Here is a 12,495-nt window from a genome sequence, read left to right as displayed (position 1 = left end):
CTCTCTCTCTCTCTCTCTCTCTCTCTCTCTCTCTCTCTCTCTCTCTCCTCTCATCCATATTGACTATAATATTAGACAGATTGGACCAGTAGTTTACAGAGTATTCATCCAAGAGCTATAAGAAGAAAGGGAGTTTTGATTGATTGTTGGTGGGAAATATCATGGCAGGAGTTCACAAATAACATTAGAAACCTATCCTCTCAGGATTACCTTTAGAACACATCTTGCACAGTTCCTGGCACTTAATTGTAGGCACTTAATAAATACTTATGAACTGATTGACTGAAATACACCTGCAGGGGACCTAATACATCAATGTAAATAGGAATTATGGAAGTATCCTAGAATGCATTTTACATATGCTTCCAAAATTTTCCCTTGTTTTGTTAAATATCTTTTCCCTTTCCTTCTTGAATTGTCGTCTTGAGGTTCTACTCCTTAATACTTCTTGATTTTCCTTTAATCTCCCTTTATCTTTTTATAGCCTCATTAACCATCCTTGATCCTGCTTCTCTTTTAACACTAACAACCTATAGGGCTTACCACAAAGTCATACTTCATATAGCATTCTATACATGGTAGGTACTTAATAAATGTTGAGTTAAATTAAATCTAATATAGGTTGTGTTGATATGTACAATTTAACTATTCCTAATATATTGTTTAGAAGACCTGTGGTGTAGTGGATAAAGTTGACCTTGATGCTGTGAAGATGAAGAAGACCTTCATTCAAATCTTTCTTTTTGACTATGAAGTTGGGCGAGTCATTTAAACTTGCAGTTTCCCCAAGGGAGCTATCTAAGACTACAGATTTCATTTGTAGAGGGAGTTCCTCACCAGAAGTACCCTATTCTTATGAAATACTAATGAAATCACAGGACTACTATAGTTAAAAATGCTTTTGCTACCACTGCTACTACTGCTGAAGATGATGATGATGATGATGATGATGATGATGATGAAAAGAACAATTAGTGATTTTATCAGCATTGATTAACTTGTATTACCAAAGTGACATTCCCTCCCCCAGTAGCAAAAAGTTATTTTTTTAATTTTGGAAAGGTGTGTTTTTTAATTAATAAACACAATTGTCTTCCATTTTTGCACCATTAAATTTAGAAAATCTTAAACTTAATCTTTGCTGGTATAGAATATGTGAAATTCTGAGACTGCTTTGCACTTATATACAAAAATGTGTCACATCACCATTCTTCCAAGAGATAAATAAAAATTACTGTTCTTTCAAATTTGTCTAGAATGGACTTCAATGGGCAGGCCTGACTCAGGCCAGTTCCCTAGTAATTGAGGTTCAATATTGGAATGGAATGGATTAGTCAAACCTCATCCTTCATGTTAAAAAAAAAAGATATTTACTTAGGCATAGCAGAAAGTTTACACAAGTACACTGAAATATTCAGCTCTGGTCATTGTGAAAGTAGGTCCGTCCATCAAGTGCAAAGGACTCTGACTCTATGTAGGTGAGTCTTTTTATGCTCTTAAGCAACTAGGGAAATACCTCACTTTCACTACAGGCAACCAGGAAACTTCCTCTTCTGTGGTTGTTTCAGCCTTATCTCCCTGGGACAATGAAGCCTGGGGACAATTAAATGTCTGCTGGGGAAGAACTAACCTAGCCCATCTGGTAAGAGGAGAGAGGAACCTACCTGGCTCATTCCTCAACCAATACTAATAGCTCTTTCCAAGTCTAGTATCCAATATCCCTGAATACTTAAAAAAAGTCATTGTTTTTCGAAGGTGTGGAGACTATTCAATAGTGAAAGAATGCATAGAGCAGAATATATGTAGAATGAAAAATTGATCATGACTGTTTTTTAGATTGAGCTGCCAGTCCTTATTCAACCTTTCAATAATAGCTTCTGGGAAAGAAAGGACTTCATTCTCTTTTTTATTAATACTTCAGAATGCACTGTTCTCCCTTATCCTTGGCAAATTGATCCCATTTGTAACATGATTCATGTCTTATATTTCACAACAGATCCAACCAATTTTATTCTCAATATACAGAAATCAGTATTTGAACCCCACCTGTAGTGCTAACCTCAGATAAGTGGGACCAAACCTCTGTCCTATCGAAGACTATTACTACTTAATATAAAACCTACAATTTGATGGTATCAGTTTGCTAAATAACACTGAGAAAGAGTTCAATAAGGCTATTACATTGAAAAAGGCTTTCATGTGTTTTCATATATCTTACTAATTTCATTAACCTTTTTCTCCTGCTGAGCTATAAAGTATTTGGCAGCATGAGTGATGTTTATTTAGAATTCTTTATCATTGGCTTTTCTATACTTAATGCTGGAGTCACAATAAAATAAAAAAGTAGAAGGGGAGTTTGGCATGAATTAAACAATTTGGTTTGAAAAGTAAAAACAATACTTCTTTCAAATTAAAGTGATGGTAAGGAGAAAAAGTGGTGATTCCAATGCAACTCACATTCCTTTTTAGTAGTAACTATAAAAATATATGTTCTTTGCAGTTTTAATTAAAATGCAATTAAATGTCCTGATATCAGGCATTATAAATAAACTGTAAGACCTGATGAATAGGAATTGGTTACATAGAGAAAGTAAGGAATTAAATATATATGTGAACAATGCACATGTACATTCATACATATAAATCCATATCCATTTCAAATAAATTATTATTCATATATTTGGTAAGAATGTCTTATATTTTATGTGTTTCCCAGGAGAATATTTACCAGGAAAAACATGATTTTAAGAATTGAAAAGTGATCTCGAAAATATTTGTCATTTTTTTTATTTTGCATATTAGACATGATATCACTACAAATATATTCTGTTTTCTGAAAGTAAATTTTTATTTTGTATGTTTTGTTATATACTTAAAGATTATAATTTCAAGCTTTTATTAAGTGGTTCATTGGGAATAACTCAGAAATTAATTATTTGCTTCATAAATGGTTAGTTGGCAAATTATATAATTAATTTTGTCAAATTATATAAAGATGTATGATCAAGGCCCAGTGGGATATTTGACTGAATTATCTGGTTTGTTTGTCTTCTGTATATTGACCAAATTATCTGGGTAATTATAAAATACTCAGTTCGTTTTGTACTGTATACATTGTTTCTAAAATAATTGAACATTTTGGCTAGAAATTTACTTCTTGGCACATACAACATGTAACCAATAGTAATAAACATATAACTAATAACTATTTTTGGAATGTTTAGTTGCATATTTACAATATTTACAATAGTGGATTCAGTAATACTGGGTGCCTCAGTGGAAGTCCCCTGTGAAGGAGTGTAGTCAAATAACCCCAATCTGAATAAGGTGAAACCACAGTTGTCATTATTTTCCATAGCAACCCAGCAGGGTAGGTCTCTTTGTAGGCAATCCTAATATAGTTATTCTATGTAGTGACCACAGTGGGGTTTCTCAACAGGGAAGAACTAGGATATGCATGCCATGGCACAGTCTCTCTGAATAGTAGGTCCAGCACTACTGATGGGCATTGGAAACAATTTTGGAAGTAGTGTGACCTCATTTCAGATCAGAATTTTCCTCTTCTTGTCTATCAAACACATCTTCAGAGAATTTACATTGTATTAGTGAAATGATGGCATTAAATGTTGCTGTGAAAATTATACTAGAAAAATTACTGTTATATTCTTTTGAATTGTAATTTTTCTTACCTGTAAACTGAGGAAATTAGACACAATTACCTCCAAGGGCTATTTTAACTTTAAATTCATTGATCTTCCATTGGTTTATTGATAATACTTCTGGGTAGCCTTTAAACTGCTTGGCTATTCAATGTAATCATGTATGTATTATCCCTCTATTTTGTATTATCCCCCTATTAGGTATAATCCCCCCCCCCATATTTGGGATGAAGGTAAGAGTCTTAGAAATATATGCAGAACTAACGCAAAATAGGAAGATGGGAAACCTTTTCCTACAACCTATTTATTTCCATTTTGGATTCTTTTGGTTTTGTATGTGTACATATATGTAGGCAGCACAGTGTAGAGAGTGCCAGGCCTGAAGTAAAAAAAGACTCATTTTCTTGAGTTCAAATCTGGCCCCAATCACTTATAAGCTGTGTGACCCTAATCAAGTTACTTAGCCCTGTTTGCCTCAATTCCTCATTTGTAAAATGAGCTGGGAAAAAGAAGGCAAACCATTCAGTATTTTTGCCAAAAAAAAATCAAATTGTCTCACAAAGAGTCAGACATGACTGAAATGACTGAAACAACTAAAACCATAAATGAGTATAAATTACAATTCAATTTAAGATGGCATTTATTATGGGTACAAAGAAACTTTATCAACTTTCTCATTACCAATTATTAATATGAAGTTTGGCATATGCCAATGAGGCTTATTCTCATCAAAGGTATTTGCCACTATTATGGAGAATATCTAGTATAGTATAAAAATGGAATAGAGATCACCTATAAATAGTGAAGTCCTCAAGATGTTTTAGTTTGCAGATTTGACATTTTACTGATCAAATGAAGCCCTAGAATATTACTGAGTTGAATAAACAAAAGCCACAATGACTCAAAGAGTTAAGAATAACCATTCATAAAGGAATGACCAAGTGAATGAAAAATGACTATTGGCTAGATTATGAGTTGCACAGACAACCCACAGAGGTATAGATATGCCTTGGACTAATGATGGGCAATGGATTAAACTCAGAATTGTATGAGGTGTAGCAGAAAGATCAGTTTGTATTGAATTAAAAAAAAATTGCATAGTTCTAATGCCCAAGCCAAATGCCTTTTTTTTCTCAAAAAAGTCTATCATTTTAAATATAATTTAAAATGACCCCTTTTCACTCAAGAAATTTTTGTGTGATTCTGGGTATATAGGTATATAAAGTAGCTATAAAAAACAAACATTTACTGATAATAAATCATAAAGAAATTGATTTTAAAACAATTCTTTGGCATATATATGTATAATTTTGCCATTTATTAAAAATGAAAGCAAATTTGCATACTAATAAGATGGATGTGCTGTTTATTTTTACATAAATAATTAATTCTTGGGGGAATATTTGAAACTGCAGGATATAGAGCATCTTCCATGTTTTTCAGAATTGATTGATACTTTGATTTTATAACCGTCAATGCCAAGAATGTGGCTTCACATAAATAATGTAGTATAAATGGAAGAAGAAAGTTTAGGGCCATTTCAGAAATTGTTGGAAATTATGTCCTAATCCCAAGCCAAAATTCATTTAACAATTTTTTTAAAGGAAATTCAAGTTTTAAAGCTGTGTTGCTTGATAACTCAACAAATTCTTGAACTTTTAATGGCAGATGACTGACATTTTTAATTTCAATTGAGTATGGTTTATGATTCCAACTTATTTTTTGAGATTCAAAATTTGAAGGGAAGACTTTCTGAAACTGTATCTCCAGGCACTTCAGATGTTCATTTATACTTTACAATTACATCTTTGGGAAGGTTATTTTTAATTATAAAATCATTTGTAACTGTAAACATTTTTAAAGAACCATTTTCCTCCTTATTCTTCCACATGTTAACATTTTGATTAAAACTTTCAATTTTACCTTTTAACATAAAGATGTTACATTTTCTCCTTGGAGTGACTTGTTTAAATCATTGAGTTTTTGAAAATATCTAACAAATACAAGTCATTATGAAAAAATTAACAAAATCAAATTTCTCCTCAGTCAAAAATATAACAACTTCATCTTTCAACTTCAATAATCTGTTTAAACTTGGTCCTCTTGAGAGCCACTTTACCTCATCATTCAGTAATAAGCTTTTGTAATTGGAATTCATGTCTTTACAAAGGTTTGAAAACAAATTTCAATTAAGGGCACAACTTTTAAATGAAGTTAATGATTTTGATATATGTATAGCAAAGGATGACATCTAACTCTGCTGACATATTTTTTTTTTTGGCTACAACTACCTCCTGATGGATCATGCAATGAGTAAAAGTAATATGACCATTGTCACCAGCTTTAACTTTTGCTACAAATCCAACATTCTTTCCCACCATTGCTCCAGAATAGTCTGTATAGACTCCAATGCATTTTTTCACTGTAAACCTTCATTTGTGAAAAATTCATAAACTTTAAGATGTATATCTTGCCCTCTTTTGTGCCCTTCCAACGGGTGACAAAACAATAATTCTTCATGTATGCTTTCTTCATAAACATATCTTACATAAAGTAACAACTGTGCCAAGTTTGAAATATCAGTTGTTTCATCTAACTGAATTGAAAACTTTGAGCTGCCTGGTAATAAGCTGCTGGAATTGGTCATTACTAATTTCAGAAATTCTTTTGGAAACAGTATCATTTGACAAAGAAATTTTATGAATTTCATCCCCATACTTTTCCCCATGAACTATTTCTGAAATTTTAATAGCAGCAGGTAACAGGGGATCTTCTCCTATTACATAGGGCTTTTAAGTTTTTGCAACTAAATAAGAAGTTTCATAAAATGCAAATAAATAGTTTTCATTGACAGTAACAAATTTCTCAAAGCACTGTTATTCTTTATTTGAAGATTTTAAGTCATTCAAAATATCCCTTTGGTTTATTGTCATATGCTGCATGATTGTAGGAATGATGTCATTTTAGTTTGGCTGGTTTCATGTTCTCCACAGCCAAAACTTCATTACAAACTAAGCAAAGAGGTTTTACCACACCATCATTATTATTAGAAATCCATATTGCAAAAATGACTCAATGTATTTTCTTTTTCTTGTCAATTTAGATGTCCTATGACTTGGTAGGGAAGACTCTGCTACATTGTCATCAGTATTTTTACCCGTTCTGTCTAAATTTAGCCACTTATCCATAACGGAAAAATGTTTTTGCCCTAAAATATATATTAGCAAAATAAATATTGCTAATAATTTCTCAAATCAATATTTGCTTTAGTGTATGAAATTGATCTGTGCTTAATTTTAAAAATCAATGTTCACACATACACACACAGTGGCAATGGTGGAAAAATATTAATAAAGGGCTTTTGTCTTACTACAATTAAACCCTCATGTTTCTGTAAAAGAAGGCGATAACAACATTTTTTTTAAAAAAAAACAAACATTCTAACACAATGCAATCCAAAGGTATACTAATTTCATACTTACATGCAGAAGAGTGACAGTAGAAAAATATTGTCTTTATTTTCCATAATTAAACTATTAATTATGTAAGAGTAGAAAACTTTGCACATACAGTAAAAACACTGCAATTCATAATACACAATAATTTCTAACCTGAGCAGAGGCATTTCTGGCAACATCTATTGGTATTGTAAGGCATGATGGCATGTGCAATGCAGTGTGTGCATGTTGTGTCTTTAGAATCAAGCCTACATTGAAGTCACACAGTGCAAAACAGACTAGTGCTGCCAGAAACACCTTGGATTCATTACACATTTGATTTTGAATTAATTTTTTGTTTTTGTGGCTTCAAAAACCTTTTACTGTTGCCAATTTTTTGTGACCCTATAAGGGATTGTGACATAGTTTAAGAAGGTTTGAAAACCTGGGGTAAAAGTATTTTTTTTTATTTTATTCTATTTTATTTTTTATTTATTTTTCATTAATAAATTTATTTTTAGTTTTTAACATTTACTTCCACAAGATTTTAAGTTCCAAATTTTTTACCCCATCTCACCCCTCCACCAACCTCAAGATGGCATGCAGTCTGAATACTCCTTCCCTTAATCTGCCTTCCCTTCTATCTCCACCCCCCTTCTCTTATCCCCTCCCCCTTCAATTTTGCTGTAGGGCAGGATAGATTTCTGGACCCCATTTCCTGTATTTCTTATTTCCCAGTTGCACGTGAAAACAATTTTTTAAAAATGTGTTTTTAAAACTTTGGGCTCTAAATTTTCTCCCTTCCTCCTTCCCCACCCACCCTTATCAAAAAGGCAAGCAACTAAATATAGGTTATATATATGCAGTTATGCAAAACACTTCCATAGTAGACATGCTGTGAAAAACTAACTCTATTTCCCATAATCCTATCCTGCCCTCCCCCATTTATTCTATTCTTTCATTTGACCCTGTCCCTCCCTCCTCAGAAGTATTTGCTTCTGATTACCCCTCCCCCAATCTACCATCCTCTTTATCATCCCCCTACTCTTTCATCCCCTTTCCCCCATATTTTCCTGTGGGGTAAAACAGATTTCCATACCCAATTGAGTGGGTATGTTATTCCCTCCTTAAGTCAAATCCTATGAGAATAAGATTCACTCATTCCCTCTCACCTTCCCCCAATCCCATTTATCCTCTACTGTAAGAGCCTTTTATTTTCTGTTTTTTATTTGTGAGAAAATTTACCCTGTTTTACCTCTCCCTTTCTCCTTCTCCTGGGATAATCCTCTCTCACCCCTTAATTTTATTCTCCAGATATGACCCCTTCATCTTCAACTCACCCTGTGCCCTCTATCTATCTACCTATCTATCTATCTAATTTTTTCCCTCCAACTATCCTAATACTGACAAAGGTCTCATGAGTTATACATATCATCTTTCCATGCAGGAATGTAAACAGTTCAACCTTAATAAGTCTCTTATGATTTCTCTTTCCTGTTTACCTCTTCATGTTCCATTTGAGTCTTGTATTAGAAAGTAAAATTTTCTATTCAGGTCTGGTCTTTTCATCAAGAATGCTTGAAAGTCCTCTATTTCACTGAATGACCATTTTTCCCCTGAAGGATTATACTCAGTTTTGCTGGGTAAGTGATTCTCGGTTGTAATCCTATCTCCCTTGCCCTCCAGAATATTATATTCCATGCCCTGTGGTCCCTTAATGTAGAAGCAGCTAAATCTTGTGTTATCCTGATTGTGTTCCCACAATTCTTGAATTGTTTCTTTCTGGCTGCTTGCAATATTTTCTCCTTGACCTGGGAACTCTGGAATTTGGCTACAATATTCCTAGGAGTTTTCCTTTGGGGATCTCTTTCAGGAGGAGATCGATGGATTCTTTCAATTTCTATTTTGCCATCTGGTTCTAAAATATCAGGGCAGTTTTCCTTGATAATGTCTTGAAAGATGATGTCTAGGCTCTTTTTTTGATCATGGCTTTCAGACAGTCCAATAATTTTTAAGTTCTCTCTCCTGGATCTATTTTCCAGGTCAGTTGTTTTTCCAATGAGATATTTCACATTGTTTTCTAATTTTTCATTCTTTTGGATTTGTTTTACAGTGTCTTGATTTCTCATAAAGTCACTAGCTTCCAATTGCTCTATTCTAATTTTTAAGGAAGTATTTTCTTCAGTAATCTTTTGGACTTCCTTTTCTATTTGGCCAATTTTGCTTTTTAGGGCATTCTTCTCATTGGCATTTTGGACCTTTTTTGCCATTTGAGTTAGGCTATTTTTTAAGGTGTTATTTTCTTCAGTATTTTTTTGGGTCTCCTTTAGCAAGCTGTTGACTTGATTTTCATGATTTTTTTGCATCACTGTCATTTCTCTTCCCAGTTTTTTCTCTACTTCTCTTATGTGCTTCTCAAAATCCCTTTTGAGCTCTTCCAAGGCCTGGGACTGATTCATATTTTTCTTGGAGGCTTTGGATGTAGGAGCTTTGACTTTGTTTTCTTCTTCTGGTTGTATGTTTTGATTTTCTTTGTCACCAAAGTAAGATAATATAGTCTGACTCTTTTTGTACTGCTTACTCATGATCCCAGCCAATTACTTGAGTTTTAAACTCTTTGTTGAGGTAAGACTCTGCTTTCAGTGTGGAGAATGTACTGTCCCAAGCTTTGGGGGTTTATACAGCTGTTTTCAGAGGTTCTTCTAGGGACCTGAAAATTTTCAGTTCTTCCAAGGTCATATGATAAGGGGAGAGGAGTTTCCTTTCCACCACCACAACAAGTTCCACCACTCCAGTGCCCCTCCTTGCCCCAGGACCACCCCTCAGAACTGTGACCCAGATCCAAACACGGGCAAAGCAAGAGATTCCTGCCTCAGCACTGGCAGAGAGAACCCTGCAATCCCCTTCTGATCAGCCACTTGATTCCCCCTCAGCCTGTGGGCCTGGAGCTCAGGAGACAGCTGCTGCCCCAGAGTCTACACTCGGGACTTGTGGCGGAGACCTAGCTCCTTCTCTCACAGCAGTCACAGACTTTTCCCACTGACCTTCTTAGTTGTCTTTGGCATTCCTGGGTTGAGAAGTCTGGAAACCACCATAGCTGCACGTGAATCAGCAGCCCTCTGAGGTCTGCTCCAGGTTCGCTGTGGCCTGCGCCCATGCCACACTGCACTCCTCTCCCTGCCCGATGAGATATACTTTTCTGATCAACCATCTAGGTTGTCTTGGGCTGGAAAATTATTTCACTCTGTCTTTTTGTGGGTTCTGCTGCTTTACAATTTGTTTAGAGCCATTTTTTACAGGTATTTGGAGGGGTTTGGGGGAGAGCTCAAGCAAGTCAATGCTTTCACTCAGCCATCTTGGCTCTGTTCCCCTAAAATATTTTTAGCATGGACTTCATGGTGTTGTTGTTAGGTTCAAAAGAGAGAAACTATGTAAAATGCTTTGTAAAATTTAAAACACTCTCTAAATGCCAGCTAATATGTGTGAACAGAAGAGGAAGAGGACCAATCCTATAGTAAAAGCCAAGAAACCCAAAGAAGCCCTGAAGTACATTGCATGGATTTACTTTTACAAGATTTATGGGGGAACAAGAGCAAGAATCACACGTGATAAGAAGGAATGAACTGGTTTAAATTTGTACCCTGGCAATGCTTATACAGGGCCTGGAACATATCACTTTATAAGCACATGTTGATTGACTGGTATCATTGGATGGAGCACTAACATTCACGAGATTTCAAATTCATTGAAGTATCAAAATATCCTATGCCATTTAAAAAAAAGTGCTAAGCATGGGGGCAGGGAGAGGAAGAAAAAACATATTTTTTATTTAAAACATCTCATCTCAGATAATATACTTTCAAATTGGGAAGGGGGTATACAAATAATATACATACCATAGGAATGAGGCAAGGTAAAGTGCAAGCAAAGATCAAGATATATTTCCATTTAAGGGAAAAAGGAAGAAGAGCTTTAAGAAATTTGAAGAGTGAGAAATTTTCACATGTGGGAATCAGAGATGGATTTATTGGAACAGGTATAACCTAAGCTAAGCATAAATGAGTTGTATACAAGACTTTTTGTGGAACATTATGTTTTCTCTCTTAAATAAATTCAAGCATTTTTGTACCGCACTGATCATTTTTATCTAAGTAAAAATTTTTCCTGTAATAAATCTAGGTATTTTCTCCTTGAGTGAATTGTTGTTTCTGTTGCTACTTCAGCTATTGTTGTTGTTGCTTTAATAAGCTTTGCTTTTGGATCATTTTCTGATTAGCTATTAGTGGGGTAACTTACCATACTGAATATGAAGCTGTAGAGTAAATATTAACATCATTTATTTTCTATGACATTTTTATGCAAATAACAGGGCTGCTAATATAATTACAAGATGTCCTAGAGCTGTTAATTCCACAAAGTTCATTTGTGGTTTCATTGGAACTTTGTGTATTATGATGGTTACCAATTAATTTCTGCAACTTAATGAGTGTTTCATTTTACTCACAGCAAATTAAAATGATGTCCACATTACTGCTATATGTTTTTGTACTGGTGTAGTCATATTTTTATTCTTCCACTCACAATTATTTTGAAATTGCTATCAAGATGTCCTGTCTTCTCATTTTCATTAAAAAAAATTAGGTAAAGACTTGTAGGTTCATCTTTCCTAGCAGAATATATTCTAAATGAATTTATATTATTTCATCCATCTCCTGGGTAATTTGAAGATGGGTACAGTTTCAACTCTAATGATAAGATAATTCTCTTTCCAGACATCTCTATGCATTGTACATGCACATTTTGTCCAACATTTTAATAACCCTAACCCTGAAGATGACTTATGATATACATTTAATGCATGACTTCCTTTTTTTCTCATTAGCTTCTGTAATCCAAAACATGTATTCACATATATGCATTTATTCTTATAAATTTGTAATGAACCAGAAATTCTTTTTACCATTAGGATAAAAAAGTATCCATATTATAGCCTTTAAAATTAAACTAAAATGTTTCTCATGACTTTGTTTCTTACATTTTAAATCTTTATATGCTTTTTAGTTGAATTTTTAATTATCACACATTTAACATTAGTTATTGGATATCTTAAAACATATTTGTGTAATTTTAAAATACAGAGGAAAATGAAAGGTAATATAGGGAAGAAAAAAGTAAAATATAGAAAGAAGAGGAAAAGCAAGTAGAAAAAGGGGAAATAGTGAAAGAAGTGGAGAGAAGAGAAGAGAGGAGAGGAAGGAAAAACAGAGAGTAGAAATAGAGAAAAAAAGGATAATGATAGTTGTTTTTATATTCTGGTGTATTTGATGTCCAACTTTACCATGACTCTTAAAGTCCCTTCCTGCTTATCATAAGTGGAGTTGAAAGTGATATTTTTTTTT

This window comes from Vombatus ursinus, unplaced genomic scaffold (genome assembly GCF_900497805.2).
Source record: "Vombatus ursinus unplaced genomic scaffold, bare-nosed wombat genome assembly UNPS02014805.1, whole genome shotgun sequence".
NCBI classification, from domain to species: Eukaryota; Metazoa; Chordata; class Mammalia; order Diprotodontia; family Vombatidae; genus Vombatus; species Vombatus ursinus.
Note: the sequence above shows the minus strand (reverse complement) of the source record.